The sequence below is a fragment of the Microtus pennsylvanicus genome, chromosome 8 (genome assembly GCF_037038515.1).
Source record: "Microtus pennsylvanicus isolate mMicPen1 chromosome 8, mMicPen1.hap1, whole genome shotgun sequence".
NCBI classification, from domain to species: Eukaryota; Metazoa; Chordata; class Mammalia; order Rodentia; family Cricetidae; genus Microtus; species Microtus pennsylvanicus.
Window position 1 is genome coordinate 23,696,961 of NC_134586.1, and position 15,035 is coordinate 23,711,995.

At 46.7% G+C, this 15,035-nt stretch overlaps 1 protein-coding gene across 18 annotated transcripts in view; it reads right to left on the reverse strand.

Moving 5' to 3' along the window:
* The window catches only part of Znf384 (zinc finger protein 384), a 31,359-nt gene extending 18,751 nt beyond the window's left edge, over nt 1-12,608 (reverse strand). For 4 of the 18 annotated variants that reach the window (XM_075982762.1, XM_075982761.1, XM_075982753.1 and 1 more), the window contains exons 1-2: nt 11,788-12,007; nt 11,263-11,322 (exon numbers count right to left, since the gene is read on the reverse strand). The gene's annotated coding sequence lies outside the window, so the exon portion shown is untranslated. The other 14 variants (XM_075982756.1, XM_075982768.1, XM_075982769.1 and 11 more) reach the window with 10 other exon arrangements.
* Nucleotides 12,609-15,035: the final 2,427 nt, after the last annotated feature.

Consider the following 15,035-nt stretch of genomic DNA (forward strand, 5'->3'; position numbering starts at 1 on the left):
AAATAACTTTAAAAAATATAGTGGGCTCAATATGTATAAAATTTCAAAAAAGATACTAGAAGCTCAAACGTTAACCATAACCTTTTTCTTTCTCCTCTTCCACTGAAGAGAAATAAAACAGAAGTTACTAGGAGTGGTTGTGCACATCTTTAACCCCAGCACTCGGGAGGCAGAGGCAGGCAGATCTCTGAATTCTAGGGCAGCTTGGTCTACAGAGTGAGTTCTAGGACTTCCAGGGCTATTACACTGAGAAACCTTGTCTCAAAAAAATTGAACAAAACAAAAAGCTAGTGGGACAAGCCTAAGCTACAGGCCAAGCTTTCATAATTAACAATAGTCTCCCTGTTGTTTTTTGTGAGCTGGCGGCCCAAAGAAAAGTCCAACTATAGTGGTGTACACCTTCAATCTCAGCACTTGAGAGGAGAGGCAGGCAAATCTCTGGTCTACAGAGAGAGTCCCAGAACAGTCTGGAAACACAAAAACACTTTCTTGAAGAAACAAAACAAAACAGAAAACAGGTACTGGATGTCAGTATATATGTGTGCACGTGCAACAGTGCCCGCGGAGAGGGCAGAGGACAGCTCTCTCCTTCTATCTGACATGTGTGCAACAGTGCCCGCGGAGAGGGCAGAGGACAGCTCTCTCCTTCTATCTGACATGTGTGCAACAGTGCCCGCAGAGAGGGCAGAGGACAGCTCTCTCCTTCTATCTGACATGTGTGCAACAGTGCCCGCGGAGAGGGCAGAGGACAGCTCTCTCCTATCTGACATGTGTGCAACAGTGCCCGCGGAGAGGGCAGAGGACAGCTCTCTCCTTCTATCTGACATGTGTGCAACAGTGCCCGCGCAGAGGGCAGAGGACAGCTCTCTCCTTCTATCTGACATGTGTGCAACAGTGCCCGCGGAGAGGGCAGAGGACAGCTCTCTCCTTCTATCTGACATGTGTGCAACAGTGCCCGCGCAGAGGGCAGAGGACAGCTCTCTCCTTCTATCTGACATGTGTACAACAGTGCCCGCGGAGAGGGCAGAGGACAGCTCTCTCCTTCTATCTGACATGTGTGCAACAGTGCCCGCGGAGAGGGCAGAGGACAGCTCTCTCCTTCTATCTGACATGTGTACAACAGTGCCCGCGGAGAGGGCAGAGGACAGCTCTCTCCTTCTATCTGACATGTGTGCAACAGTGCCCGCGGAGAGGGCAGAGGACAGCTCTCTCCTATCTGACATGTGTGCAAAGAGGACAGCTCTCTCCTTCTATCTGACATGTGTTCTGGAAACCAAACTCAGTCTCCAGGCTGACTGGAAAGTACCTTTACCTGGCTGAACCAGTACTCAGGAAAGTGACAGAAAGACCTTACAGTGTATAGCATATACAGGCCTCTACTTTAATTACAAATGCTGCTGGGATTAAAGACATGTATCATCAGTCCTGACAAATCTAAATAGCATGAATTATTATTTTGATTTGGGGGGGGGATGCTGTGTGTGTGTGTGTTTAACAATTTTCTTTTCTTGCCGGGCGATGGTGGCGCACGCCTTTAATCCCAGCACTCGGGAGGCAGAGGCAGGCGGATTTCTGTGAGTTCGAGACCAGCCTGGTCTACAGAGCTAGTTCCAGGACAGGCTCCAAAGCCAGCCACAGAGAAACCCTGTCTCGAAAAACCAAAAAAAAAAAAAAAAAAAAAAAAAAAATTTTCTTTTCTTGGCTAGGAATGGTGACGCAGGCCTTTAATCCCAGCACTCACAAGGTAGGTGGATCTCTGTGAGTTTGAGGCCAGTAGGGCTACACAGTAAGTCCCTAATTAAAAATTCTTTTCTTCACATTTTATTTCTATTCTGTGTGGGAAGGCATGTTCATACTACCATACATACAGTGGAGGACAGAGGACAACCTGCAGGAGTTGGTTCTTCCTTTCCACTATGTGGTTTCTGGAGGCTGAACTCAAGTTATCAGGCTTGGCAGGACTGCCTTCACCCACAGAGCCAACTGACTGGACGGCCTTGTTTTGTTTCTTGTTTTTTTTTTTTTTTTTTGAGATAATACCTCCCGTGACCCAGACTGGCCTCTACTTCCCAAATGCCACTGGGATTAAAGACGCGCACCACCAAGCCCAGCTTCTGCTCTTTCATTCTTTCTTTTTTTTTTTTTTTTGGTTTTTTTTTTTTTTTTTTGAGACAGGGTTTCTCTGTGGTTTTGGAGCCTGTCCTGGAACTAGTTCTTGTAGACCAGGCTGGTCTCAAACTCACAGAGATCCGCCTGCCTCTGCCTCCCGAGTGCTGGGATTAAAGGCGTGTGCCACCACCACCCCGCTTCTGCTCTTTCAAATAAGGAATCTGGAGAACAAGGAACTAAACCCAGGCAGCGAAGAACAGGTTAAGGAAAAAGGCTCTGCTAGATGAGGGAGTACATTTCCGTGATACCAAACACTTGGGGGGGGGGGCCAGAAACCAGAATCAAGAGTTACAAGTCATCCTCAACTACACAGTAAATTTAAAGTCAATCTGAGCTCTAAAAGACCAGTCTCAAAAAACAAAAACAACAACAAAAGCAATTGACTGTGGCGGCTCACACCTAGGGTCCCAGTCCTCCAGAGGATGAGGGAGTCCAGCTGCCATGAGTTTGAGGTCCATGAGGCCCACCTCTAGCTGAGGTGCTATTATTAGCAGTTAATGGCTGCTGGAATAAGGGGAGCCATTTTTCTTCAGTAAGTAGTCCTACACTCATGTTCATGCAAACAACCTTAATTAAATGCAGCAATTAAAAAAGACAGGAAGTAGGAACAAAGAAGGGCTTCAAAGGGAAGGGAATAAGAAAGGGTAATGGGGGATGAACATGAACAATATACATTACATACATGTATGAAGTTGTCAAAGAAAAAAATTATATTAAACAAACCAGGAAGCTGCGAGTGGTGGTACATGCCTTTAATCCCACCACTCAGACATAGAGGCAGGCAGGTCTCTGAGCTGGAGGCCAGCCAGGTCTACAGAGCTAGTTCCAGGACAGCCAGGGCTATAGAGAAACACTGTCTCAAAAAACCAATCAAACAACCAAACAAAAGAGGAATTAGAGAGATGGCTCTGTGGTTAAAAGCACATTTGTTCTTGCAGGACTCAGGTTCAGTTCTCAGCACCCATGCATCAGCACACAACCTCCTTTACATCCAGTTCTAGGGCTCTTTTCAACACTGCAGACAAATGGTTCACATACATACGTACCAGCAAAACACCAAGACACACAATTTTTTTTTTTTTTGGTTTTTCGAGACAGGGTTTCTTGGTGGCTTTGGAGCCTGTCCTGGAACTAGCTCTGTAGACCAGGCTGGTCTCGAACTCACAGAGATCCACCTGCCTCTGCCTCCCGAGTGCTGGGATTAAAGGCGTGCGCCACCACCGCCCGGCTGCTTTATAATTTTGAAATAGGGTTTCTTTATGTAGCCCTGGCTGGCCTAGAACTCATTATGTAGACCAGAATGACCATAAACTCATAGAGATCCACTTGCCTCTGCTTCCTAAGTGCTGGGATTAAAGCTGTGAGCAACCATACTAGACAAAGTTATTGATATCAGCAAATTGATATGTAGCTCAAGATCATATTCTCATGAAATTTCACTTACATACCAACACAATTCACTCTGGAGCAGAGTGTGATGGCACATGCTTATGCGCACAGCACTTGTGGGAGGCAGAGATCAGGGATCAGGAGTTCAAGGCCATCCTCTTCCTTTGCTACACAAAGGTCAGTCTGGGATACAGGAGACTGCTATCTCACAAAACAAACAGCCAAGGACTAGAAAGATGGCTCAGCAGTAAGGGTACTTGCTGCTATGCCTGACAATCTGAGTTTGACCCCATATTCCTACATAGTAAGATGAGAGAACTGACAAACTACATGTTGGCTTCTGCACATGCACAGCAGCACACCCAGGTCCACAGACGTACAGTTATTAAAAATTAAACAAACCCACCACCTTAATCCCAGCACTCGAAGGATCTCTGAGTTCAAGGCCAGCCTGGTCTACAGAGCCAGTTCCAGGATGGCCAGGGCTGTTACACAGAGAAACCCTGTCCTGTAAAAACAAAAAACAAAACAAACCTACAAGAACCTATAATCCAAGCATAGATGACATAATCAAGTCACAAGAAGTTGCCCAAATACCTCAGCTCTTCTCTTATAGCAATGCCTTCTGCTTCCAGTCATTCAACTATGTCTCATGAGGTGTACCCTATGAGCAATTGATTGAGGTAGAGAAAAAGAGAGTCTGGTTTACTGATGGTTCTAAATCCTATGCAGGGAGCACCGAGAAGTAGACAGTTGCATTACAACCCCTTTCTGGGACAACCTGAAGGCAATTCTTCACTGTAGGTAGAAGACATGGTCATGGGCTGTAGCCAATGGACCAGCTGAATGGTCAGGGACTTGGAAAAAGCATGAAAGACATATGGGAAGATGTATGTGAGTAGATCTCTCCAAATAAGTGAAGGAAGTGAAAATACTGTGCGATGAGCAAATGCTCATCAAAAGGTGACTTCAGCCGAGACGTCTAATAATCAAGTAGATGGGATGACCCATTCTGTGGACAGCAAGCTCCCCCCTTACCACCATCCCTGTCACTGCCCAATGGACCCAAGAACAAAGTTGCCAAGGTGGCAGAGATAGAAGTTATGCATGGGCTTGACCACATGGTCTTCCACTCACTGCTGACCTGGCTATAGCTGCTACTCACCAAAGGCACCACTCCTGGGACTATGAGCCAGCAAGCTGGTGGCAGGATGACTATGTCAGAGCACTTTCTTTTGTTTTTTATAAATCTATTTATTTGTTTGTTTATTATGTGTACAGTATTCTACCTGCACACCAGAAGAGGGCACCAGATCTTACTATAGATGTTGTGAGCCACCACGTGGTTGCTGGGAATTGAACTCAGAACCTCAGGAAGAGCAGCCAGTGCTCTTAACCTCTGAGCCATCTCTCCAGCCCCTCAGAGCACTTTCTTCATGCAAAGAAAACCTCTTTGTCCTTACTGGAACAGACACTTACTCGGTCATCAATTTGCCTTTCGTGCTTCTGAACAAAGTATCGTCTGTGGACTTACAGAGTGCCTCGTCTACCGTCATGGTACTCTACACAGCACTGTTTCTGAACAAGGAACTCAACTTCCTGCCAGAGAACTGTGACAGTGGGCTCACATTCACGGGATCCACTGGTCTACCATGTTCCCCACCATGCTGAGGAGCAGATTAAATGGTGGAATGGCCTTTTAGAGACACAGTTAAGCACCAATTAGGAGGCTAATTAGGAAGAGGAAGCAAGAAAAGAAGTTCATGGTTGGGGGCAAGAAAGATGGCTTGATGGTTAAGAGCTTATATTGCTTTTACAGAGGACCCAAGTTTGGTTCCTAGCACTCATGGTAGGTAGCTCACAACTGCCTCTAAATCCAGCTCCGGGGTGTATTTTGTTAGTGTGTACAATTCCTCTGGCCTAAGTACTTACATACACATAACCACAAACACATAATTAAAAAAAAAAATTCAAGGCCACCCTAGTTTACATAACAGGTTTGAAGTCAGCCTGGGATACCTGAGACCCTACCTCAAAAGAGTAAATTAAAAACAATAATTAAGCCGGGCGGTGGTGGCGCACGCCTTTAATCCCAGCACTCGGGAGGCAGAGGCAGGCGGATCTCTGTGAATTCGAGGCCAGCCTGGTCTAGAAAAGCTAGTTCCAGGACAGGAACCAAAAGCTACAGAGAAACCCTGTCTCGAAAATCCAAAAAAAAAAAAACCAATAATTAAAAACAGGGCTGGAGATGTATAGCTCAGTAGGCAGAGTACTTGCATAGCAGGCGGGAAGCCTGTGCTGGATCCCAGCACTATCAACTAGGTGTGGCAGAATATACCTGTAATTCCAGAGCTTGGAAATTCAAAGGAGGAACAGAAGGTCAAGGTCATCGTGATTCTAAACAGCCCGGCCAGCCTGGGCTAGGTGAAACCTTGTCTCAAACAAAACAAAAACCCCTATTTTTTGAAGTAACAGAGCCAGGGCGGAAGAGATGACTCAGAAACTAAGAGTACTTGTTCTTACAAAAGCCCCAGGTCCAGTTCCTAGTTCCTACACAGTAGTTTGACCATCCATACCCCATCTTCTGATACACCAGGCACACACATGGTACAAATACATGCGTGTGGGCAAAATACTCATATATATTAAATAACTTTTTTGTTTTTGTTTTCTGAGACAGGATTTCTCTTGTGTAGGCCTGGTTGTCCTAGAACGCACTCTAAAGACCAGGCTGGTCTCAAGCTCGTAGAGATTCTACTATCTCCACCTTCCAAGTGCTGGGACTTCAGTATGGAGCCTGTCCTGGAACTAGCTCAGCACACCAGGCTGGCCTTAAACTCACAGTCTGCCTATACCTCATGAGTGATGGAATTAAAGGTGTGCGCCACCACTGCATGGCAAATGCTTTTTAACTAAACAAAACAAACAAACAAACAAAAATATTAAAGTAACAGAGGTCAGAGAGTAATGGCATTTACTGCCAAGCCTGATAACTTGAGTTCAGTCCCTAGGACTCACATAGTAGAGTGAACAATCACAGAATATGCTGAACTGCATGTGTGCTCTATGGTGCAGCCCCTCTCCATGAAAAAAAATGTGATAAACTTTAAAAAGTAAATAAATAAAACCCCCAACCAATCAGTCATCCTGGCACGGGCCTTTAATCCCAGTATTGGGGAGGCAGAGGCAAGAGAGTCTCTTATTTTGAGTTCAAGGCCAGCTTAGTCTCCACATTTCCAGCCAAGGATCCATGGTAAGACATTTGCAATAAATAGGACAGCCCAAAATCAGGCACATAAGAACTACTGCTCACAAAGAATAAATAGTTGTAAAATGACAGGTAAGGAAAATGCTATCATTTGTGAGACACAGTAGCTCTGCCTATGATCTAAGCACTTGAGAGACTGAGACTGGAGAACTGTTATGTGAGTTAGAGCTGGGCTCCTGCCCTGCCTAGTTCCATGCCAATCTAGGTACCAAATGTAACCCTGTCTCAAAAACTACAGACGAGGTAACATGTTTTAGCAGATGAAGGTGCTTGCTGCCAAGGCCAATAACCTTAGTTCCATCCCCAGAACAAACATGGGAAGGAAAAGAATCAACTCCTCTGTGCTGTTCTGACCTCTGCGCGCATGCTATGTCTCACATTTGTGTGTGTGCGCGTATGCGCACACACACAGACACACACAATACATATATAAAAAAAAGCTATCTATGCTATCCTTCTCCTGGTAAGTTATCCTAAATCCATGTATTCCTTGGCTTGAGGTCAGCTGGAAAGCCATGAATGAAGGTAATGGCTACAGTACAATGCAAATGGTGCCCCAGAGCCACAACACTCAAATTCTAGTTGACCTGGCATTTTAGCACTCACTTTCCCTCCTCATCTATCACAGAGGAAATCTCCCCAAGCTGTGCAACATTCCAACAACCTAAAGAAGTCACTGATAGAATGGGGGCCACCTCGACACAGAGTATCTCCACCAGTTTTAATTGTACTGATGCATTTAAAACAAAAAAGTAGAGGGTGGTGGTGCACGCCTTTGATCCCAGCACTAGGGAGGCTGAGGCAGGCAAATCTCTGAGTTTGAGGTCAACCTGGTCTACAAAGTGAGTTCCAGGACAACCATGACTGTTACACTGAGAAACCGTGTCCTTGAATAACAAAAATGAAAATAAATAAAAACAAAAACAGAATACAGCTTAGTGTGGTAGCTTTTGAAGCCTTTAATCTCCATCACTCAGGAGACAAAAGCAGGAGGATCTTGGTAAGTTTAAAACTAGCCTAGTCTGCTGGGCGATGGTGGCGCACGCCTTTAATCCCAGCACTCGGGAGGCAGAGGCAGGCGGATCTCTGTGAGTTCGAGACCAGCCTGGTCTACAAGAGCTAGTTCCAGGACAGGCTCCAAAGCCATAGTGAAACCCTGTCTCGGAAAAAAAAAAAAAAAAACTAGCCTAGTCTATGAAGTGAGGCCTCATTCATAGATAGATAATTAGATATATACATACATACAAATAAATAAAGAGCAGGAGGGATTGCTCAGTAGTTAAAAGCATTAGATACCCTTGCTTAGGTTCAAATTTCAGCATTCACATGGCAGCTCAAAACCATCTGTAACTCCAGTTTCAGGAGATTCAATGCCCTCTTCTGGCCCCCAGGGCCACTAGGCATGTACAAGGTGCACAGCTATACATGCCAGCAAAACAACCATGCACACTAAAAAAATGAAAGGAAGAAAAAAAAGAGTTAGGTGTGGTGGTGCATGCTGCAATCCAGGGTTCCGGAAGTTGGGGCAGGGAGATTATGATTTCAGACCAATCTGAAGCTGTCAAGCTGACTCAGCAGACAAAGGTGATTGCCACCAAGCCTAATAACCTGAATTTGATCCTCCGAACATGCAGGGGAGAAGAAAAAACTGACATCCACAGGTTGTTACCTGACCACTATCCTTGCACCATGACATACGCACCCATAAACATATTCTTCCACTCCCTACCACTACTCCTATATGCAAAAGACCAATCTACAGTGAGACCATGTCTCAAAAAAAAAAAAAGAAAGAAAGAATTTGAAAAGAACTGGCTTTACTTTAGAATGTGGAAGAAAGTAGAAGACTTCTTTTATAACCCCAGAGAACAAGGAAAAGTAATTAACAAGAAAGCCTCCAGATTAAAGGAGCTTCAACTCTGCTACTCTATTAAGCTTCAACTATTTTGTTAATAAGAAAGGAAGTCTAAGTCCAGGGAAAGTAAGTAAAAACAAAACAAAAACAAAAACCCCAAGCCGGACGGTGGTGGCGCACACCTTTAATCCCAGCACTCAAGAGGCAGGTGGATCTCTGTGAGTGTGAGGCCAGCCTGCTCTACAAGAGCTAGTTCCAGGACAGGCTCTAGAAATACAGTGAAACCTTGTCTCGGAAAAAAAAATCCAAAACTATCATGATTGAATTAGAACTTTTCTTTCCAGTATTCAACTCAGTCTGGTGATTGGTCAGTAGGGGAAGGGCTTACCCAGCATGCGTAAAGTCCTGGGTTTGATGCCCAGCACTACATAAACCTAGGTGAGGTAAAATTGCTGACCCCAGCATTCAGGTGGAAGCAAAAAGCAAAAGCTCAAGGTATTGCTCAGCTACAAAGTGAGTTTGAGGTCATCTTAGGCAACATAACAGACTATTTTTTTTTCCAGGATAGGGTTTCTCTATTGATAATCACTCTGTAGACCAGGCTGGCCTATAGTTTAAAAGATTTGCCTACCTCTGTCTCCGAGTGCTGGGATTAAAAGTATGTGCCACCACCTCCAGACAAGACCCATTTCAGCCAGGCAGTGGTGGAGTACAATACCACTACAGAGTAACCGTGTCTCTTGAAAAACAACAACAAAAAAAAAACAAAAAACAAAAAAGAAAAAGAAAAAAGACCCCGCCTTTAAAAATCAAGTATAAAAAGAGAGCTGTGGGGACAGCTCAGCAGAGAAGGCAGACTGCGAGCAGGCCTAATGACTTGAGTTCAATCCTCAGAATCAGACAGGAGAGTCAACTCCCTCAAGTTGTTCTGATCTCAATATGATTTCAATGTACACAAAATAGATATAAAATATAAGCTCAAAAAAGAATTCAAAAGATTCCTTATTTCAACAGGAGACGCTACCAAAGGGGCAAGCACTCCTGCACTAAAGCTTTCTCCCTCCACCCACTATCTGCAGTGCTTCCGACCATCCGAAGGGCAAGGTGTCGTGGCCTTCAAAACTCAGATTTTACGGCCAAGGTGAGGACCAAGAGTTTCCGGTCCTTGCTATTTTTTATCTTCTGTGTGTGTTTATGAAGGTGCACACGTTGATGCCTGTGAAGAGAGGCCAGAGGACAACCTCAGGTGTCATTACTCAGGTGCCACCCACTCTATTTTTGGACGCTGGGTGTCTCACTGACCAAGGCCTCACCAATTCTGCTGCGCCGACTAGCCAGTAAACCCCAGAGATCCACCTCTCTCTGCCTCCCCAGTGCTAGGCCTACCATGCCCAGCTTTCTTACACAGATTCTGGGGATCAAACCCAGGTCTTTATGCTTGTATGACAAGCACTTTACTAACTGAATTACAGCCCTCTGTATTGCTTTTAAAGACGTATTTATTTTAGGTACATAGGCGTTTCACCTGCACACCAGAAGCGGGCACAGGAGCCCATGGGCTACAGCTACAGTTGCCAGCTGTCATGTGGGCACTGGGAATTGAACTTAGGACAGAAGAGCCACCACTGTTCTTAACTGCTGAACCATCTCTCAAGCCCCTACTGGGTTTTTGTTTGTTGGCTGGTTTTTCAAGACAGGGTTTCTCTGTAGCTTTAGAGCCTGCCCTGAACTCGCTCTGTAAACCAGGCTGGCCTCGAACTCTCACAGATATCCACCTGCCTCTGCGCCCCCACCCCCCATGCTGGGATTAAAGGCTAAAGAACCTTACTTCCTGTCATGCATAATGGCATATGCCTGACAGTCCCAGCACCTGGGTAGCAGATGCAGAAGGCTCACCTCAAGTCTGAGGTCAATCTGGTTTACTTAGGGAGTTCCATGCTAGCCAATGCTACATAACAAAATCTTGTCTCCAAAAACTAAAATACATTATTTACCATCAGGTCTCATATTTTGATTTTCCCTGACTACTACTAGGACATCATATAATTTTATCCCTTTTCTTTCAAACTAAGATAGAAGCGGTGTTCCCCCGAAACTTCCCCTGACACCTCAGATTCAAACAATCCCATTTACTGTCTCATCATCCAAGAGACAAGCCAACACTCCACTAGCCACCAAGAGTGGGAAATGCTCTCCACACTCGGCTCTTCTTGTTTCTGGAGGCTACACCATAAAGACGATCCTTGCCATCGGCGTCCTTATGTCTCCACAGCAGACAAAATGCAAGTCCACTCGTGGTCTCACCTGGTCATTTCACTCCTGATGAGAATCAGTGGCAACGGAAGGCGGCAAAGGTACAGTGTTGCCTTTTTATACAAAAACTTTCCGGGCACCATAATAAATAGAAAAGGCACTTTTTTTTTGGTCTAACAGCAAACACCAGTACCACAAGTGTTGATCACTCCAATAATTCTGTCACATTGTTAAGGAAAAAAAACAAAACCAAACGAACAAAAAAAAAAAAATCACATTTGACTATGATCCCACCTCCTCCCAAATCATTAACCCAAGATCGTCTTACCCTCTCTCTCTCTTCCTCCTGCCGTCTTATTCCTTCTCCTTTCCAGGGCTCCTGAACTTTCTGGAAACAAATTCTCTAGGTTACAGAGGCCAGTAAGCGGAGGCCACCAGAGAACTGCACAGAACCTCAAAAGTTCTTTGACTGTCAGCAATCTAGAAAGCAGGCAGCTTCCCCAGCAACAATCCAAGGATGGAAGGACAGGCGCCCAGTGCCACCCACTACGTGGATAGAAGGGAAATAAAACCAGTTCCCCAAAACTAAGATGAATGCTATCACCAGCATTTGGGTTTCACTCCTAGGCTCGGACACTTAGTCTTCATTCCTCAGGGCTAAGAGTAACAGGGAGTCAGAGAACGGAGGACATGAAGGAGGCTCCTGCTCCTGAGAAGTGGTTCAGAGAGCAACGCTGAGGGTAGGGGGATGCCCAAGCCCTTGTGTCAGGCACAGTGCCAAGTTCAGGCCCAGCCACTTCCTCTGGCCTCGCCCACCCACTCCACTTCTGTGGGGACTTCGCCCCCTGCCTACCCAAGGCCTTGTGCCAAGTAGTACCTCCTTCAACCTTCAGTGGTCTCTAGACTGGAGACCCCCAGCTGTCCCCCTAAAACCTTCGCACCCCTGAGACACCCAACTGGGTCCTTCCTCCCGATGTCAACTCCCACTCCGTCCTCAAAGGCAGGTCTTTGGGACGTCCCTCCTTCACCCCTCCAGGGAGCTGAACTCTGCCACCCACCAGACAGGCACCCGCCCCCTAAACCCCCCCATTCCTCCTCATCGCCCGCTCCTCCACAACCACTTCCGGTTCCGGGACAGACACACTTGCAGTCACATCGTGGACCACCCCCCCACCCCGCCCGCCCGCTCGCCCAAGGAAAAGGGGAGGGGGAGGAGCGAGGAGCTTGGCGCGCGCCGACTGCAGCGGAGCGAGACTCACCCGGCGGCGGCGGCGGCGGCGGCGGCGCCAGCGCCTGAGCCAGCGCGCGGGAGGGGCGGCGTTTGCAGGGAATGGAGGGAGCCGAGGGAGTGGGAGGACCCGCGGGGCGCGGGACGGGGAACGAAAGGCGGGGTGCGCGGGCATGCACTGCAGGCGCCAGACGGATCTCCACACTCGCAGAGCTGCGCGCGAGACACCCGCGGGGCGGGGGCGCGAGGCAGTGTGTGGCCCCCCGCCCTCCCGCCCTCCCGCCTGAACACTCACCCGGAAGTGGTGCTGCGGCTCGTGCTCCCGGGAACCCCGATTCCTCCACGCCCACCTTCCCCCCCCCCAGCCTCAGTGAGGAGTCATTTCGCGGAGAAGGCGGGAGAGCCGGAAACGAAAAAGGGGGGGAGGGAGGGAAATAGCAAAGGGAGGGTGGTAGCAGGAAAGGGGGGGGGGAGAGAAAGTTCAAAGGCCGAGTCACTTCCGGGAGCGCCTAGAATACATCCGGCGCTGCTAAGGGCTCCGGGATCCTGAGGGCAGAAGTTACGACAAGTAAGGGCGGAAGTGGCTCCTTCCCAGGAGCGTGCGGAGCGTTCGGTAGATGTGACCGCCCCAGCGGAAGTGAAGGCGGGTTCTGTTATCTGAAGCTGAGCATTCGAAGAGCGGTCCCGGGCTTCCGGAAGAGACTTCTGGGGAAGTGGGAGCTGATCAGGTTCATGAATTATGCATCAAGGCAGTAAAGACAGTTTAGGTTCTCCCTTTTCTAGGTTTATTTTTATTTGTGTGTATAAATCCGTGTAGGTGTGTGCGGGTGCGCTCAGCAGCCCCCTGGCGTTACAGACAGCTTTGAGCTTCCCTGCCTAGGTGCTGAACCGAACCTCTGGTCCTCCGGTAGAGCAACAAGCACTCCTTACTGCTGAGCCGTCCCTTCGGTCCCCCGTAGAGATGGTACGGATTCTTAAAAGACAGGGGTCACGGTTCATTTCTGGGTGTAATCGGCTGTGTAGGAAGTTAATTGACTTTTTTTTTCTTGAATCTTCACGAGGGTCCCTTTGCTGAGCTAGGGTGGGGAATGCCTCAGTGCTTTGAATAATAGTCAAGAAAAGGTAAGAATGTGTCCATAGTTGTTTGAGATCCCTGAAAATTCAACCGTCTTCCTGTGAACTCTCTTATCTTTGCTTTGGTCTTTTCTTGTTGCCTCCACCCACACTACACTCAGGCGTACCTCCTGCCAGCTCCATCAGGGCTAGGACTTTGAATTGCTCCCTGTTAAGTATCAACAGATCCCAGAACTTAAGCTGTTGAGTAAACGTTTGTTGTGTAAATGCGCAATTGATTATGAACTACTCCAGGAGATCTTCCCCTATTGCTTCAACCCAAAGTTTCATTTAAAATTTTGTAGCATTTACAGCGTGTCTTTATCTTTGTTTTTTTTTTTCAAGACAGGGTTTCTCTGTGTAGCCCTGGCTGTCCTGGAATTCTATCCTTAGTCCAGGCTGGCTTTGAACTCACAGAAATCCACCTGCTTCTGCCTCTCAAGTGCTGGGATTGAAGGCGTGCACCACCACTGCCCGCCCAGCAACGTCTTCGTCTTTGAAACAGGATCTTGCGCAGATACGGTTCATGCTGACCTTGAATCCTAATCCACTTTCTAAATGGATTTCTAATCTATGTGATGGAATTTCAAGCCTCCCTTAGTCTATAGTTTATACTGTTAATTTTAACTAATTTGTATATCTGGTTCTCTATATCTGGTGAGATTGTCAGGGAAGAAACTGTTCACACTAGATACTTAAAAGTATCTAGTTAAATGCCGGGCGGTGGTGGCGCAAGCCTTTAATCCCAGCACTCGGGAGGCAGAGGCAGGCGGATCTCTGTGAGTTCGAGACCAGCCTGGTCTACAGAGCTAGTTCCAGGACAGGCTCCAAAGCCACAGAGAAACCCTGTCTCGAAAAAACCAAAAAAAAAAAAAAGTATCTAGTTAAGTGTTAAGTCACCTATGTTACCACTGTTGAGAGGATCAGCTTCCTTCTATCCTATCTTGTACCCTCCCTAAGCTGCTAAACTGCTGGCCTGTAACAGTTCCGAGGTGGGATGGGACAATGGGATAACTTCCTGAATGCTTGCTTATATCCCATCTGCTTCCTTCACTAACCTGCTAGGCTCTGAGATGCCCTACTCTCTAAAGGCTATAAATGTTACTAATTTTCTTTGTTCTACAGGTTCTTGTGGGTCTCCTGTACCAGCTTCCTCTGCTTCAGTTGGGTGGTGTGATTAAAGGACATGATTACCAGAAATCCATCTCAGTACCAAACCTGGAACGAATCTTTAATATTTAAGACAATATATTTATTTATTTAGTAAATCTATGTAGCCACAAGGCCAAACAGCATGATCTGGCTAGAGTCTCTGAGCTTAGGTCTGTTTTGGATAATGCAGAATTGAGTTTCCTCAGTGAGAAAGCAAAATTACTCTAACAAGTAACTACAATCTTATTCTACAGATAGTTAAAGTGAGACTAAGTGACTCTTCCCCCCTCCAAAGTCACAGCCAGCAATAATAAACCATACCTTAATATACTAGTTAGTTAGTTTGTTAGGTAGTCTCACTATGTAGCTTTAGCTTAGCCTGGGATCAGGTTGACCAGGCGGTCTTGTCTACTTTTTGAAACAGAATCTCTTGTAGCCTAGGCTGGCCACAAACTTGCCAGGATAACTTTGAACCCCCAATCCTGCTGCCTTCAGCTCTCTCAGTGCTGGATTACAGACATGAGCCACCACACCTTTTATTTGTTTTGGTTTGAATTTTGTGTATTTGCGGTGTAAGTGGAGGCCAGAGGTCATTATCAAATGTCTTC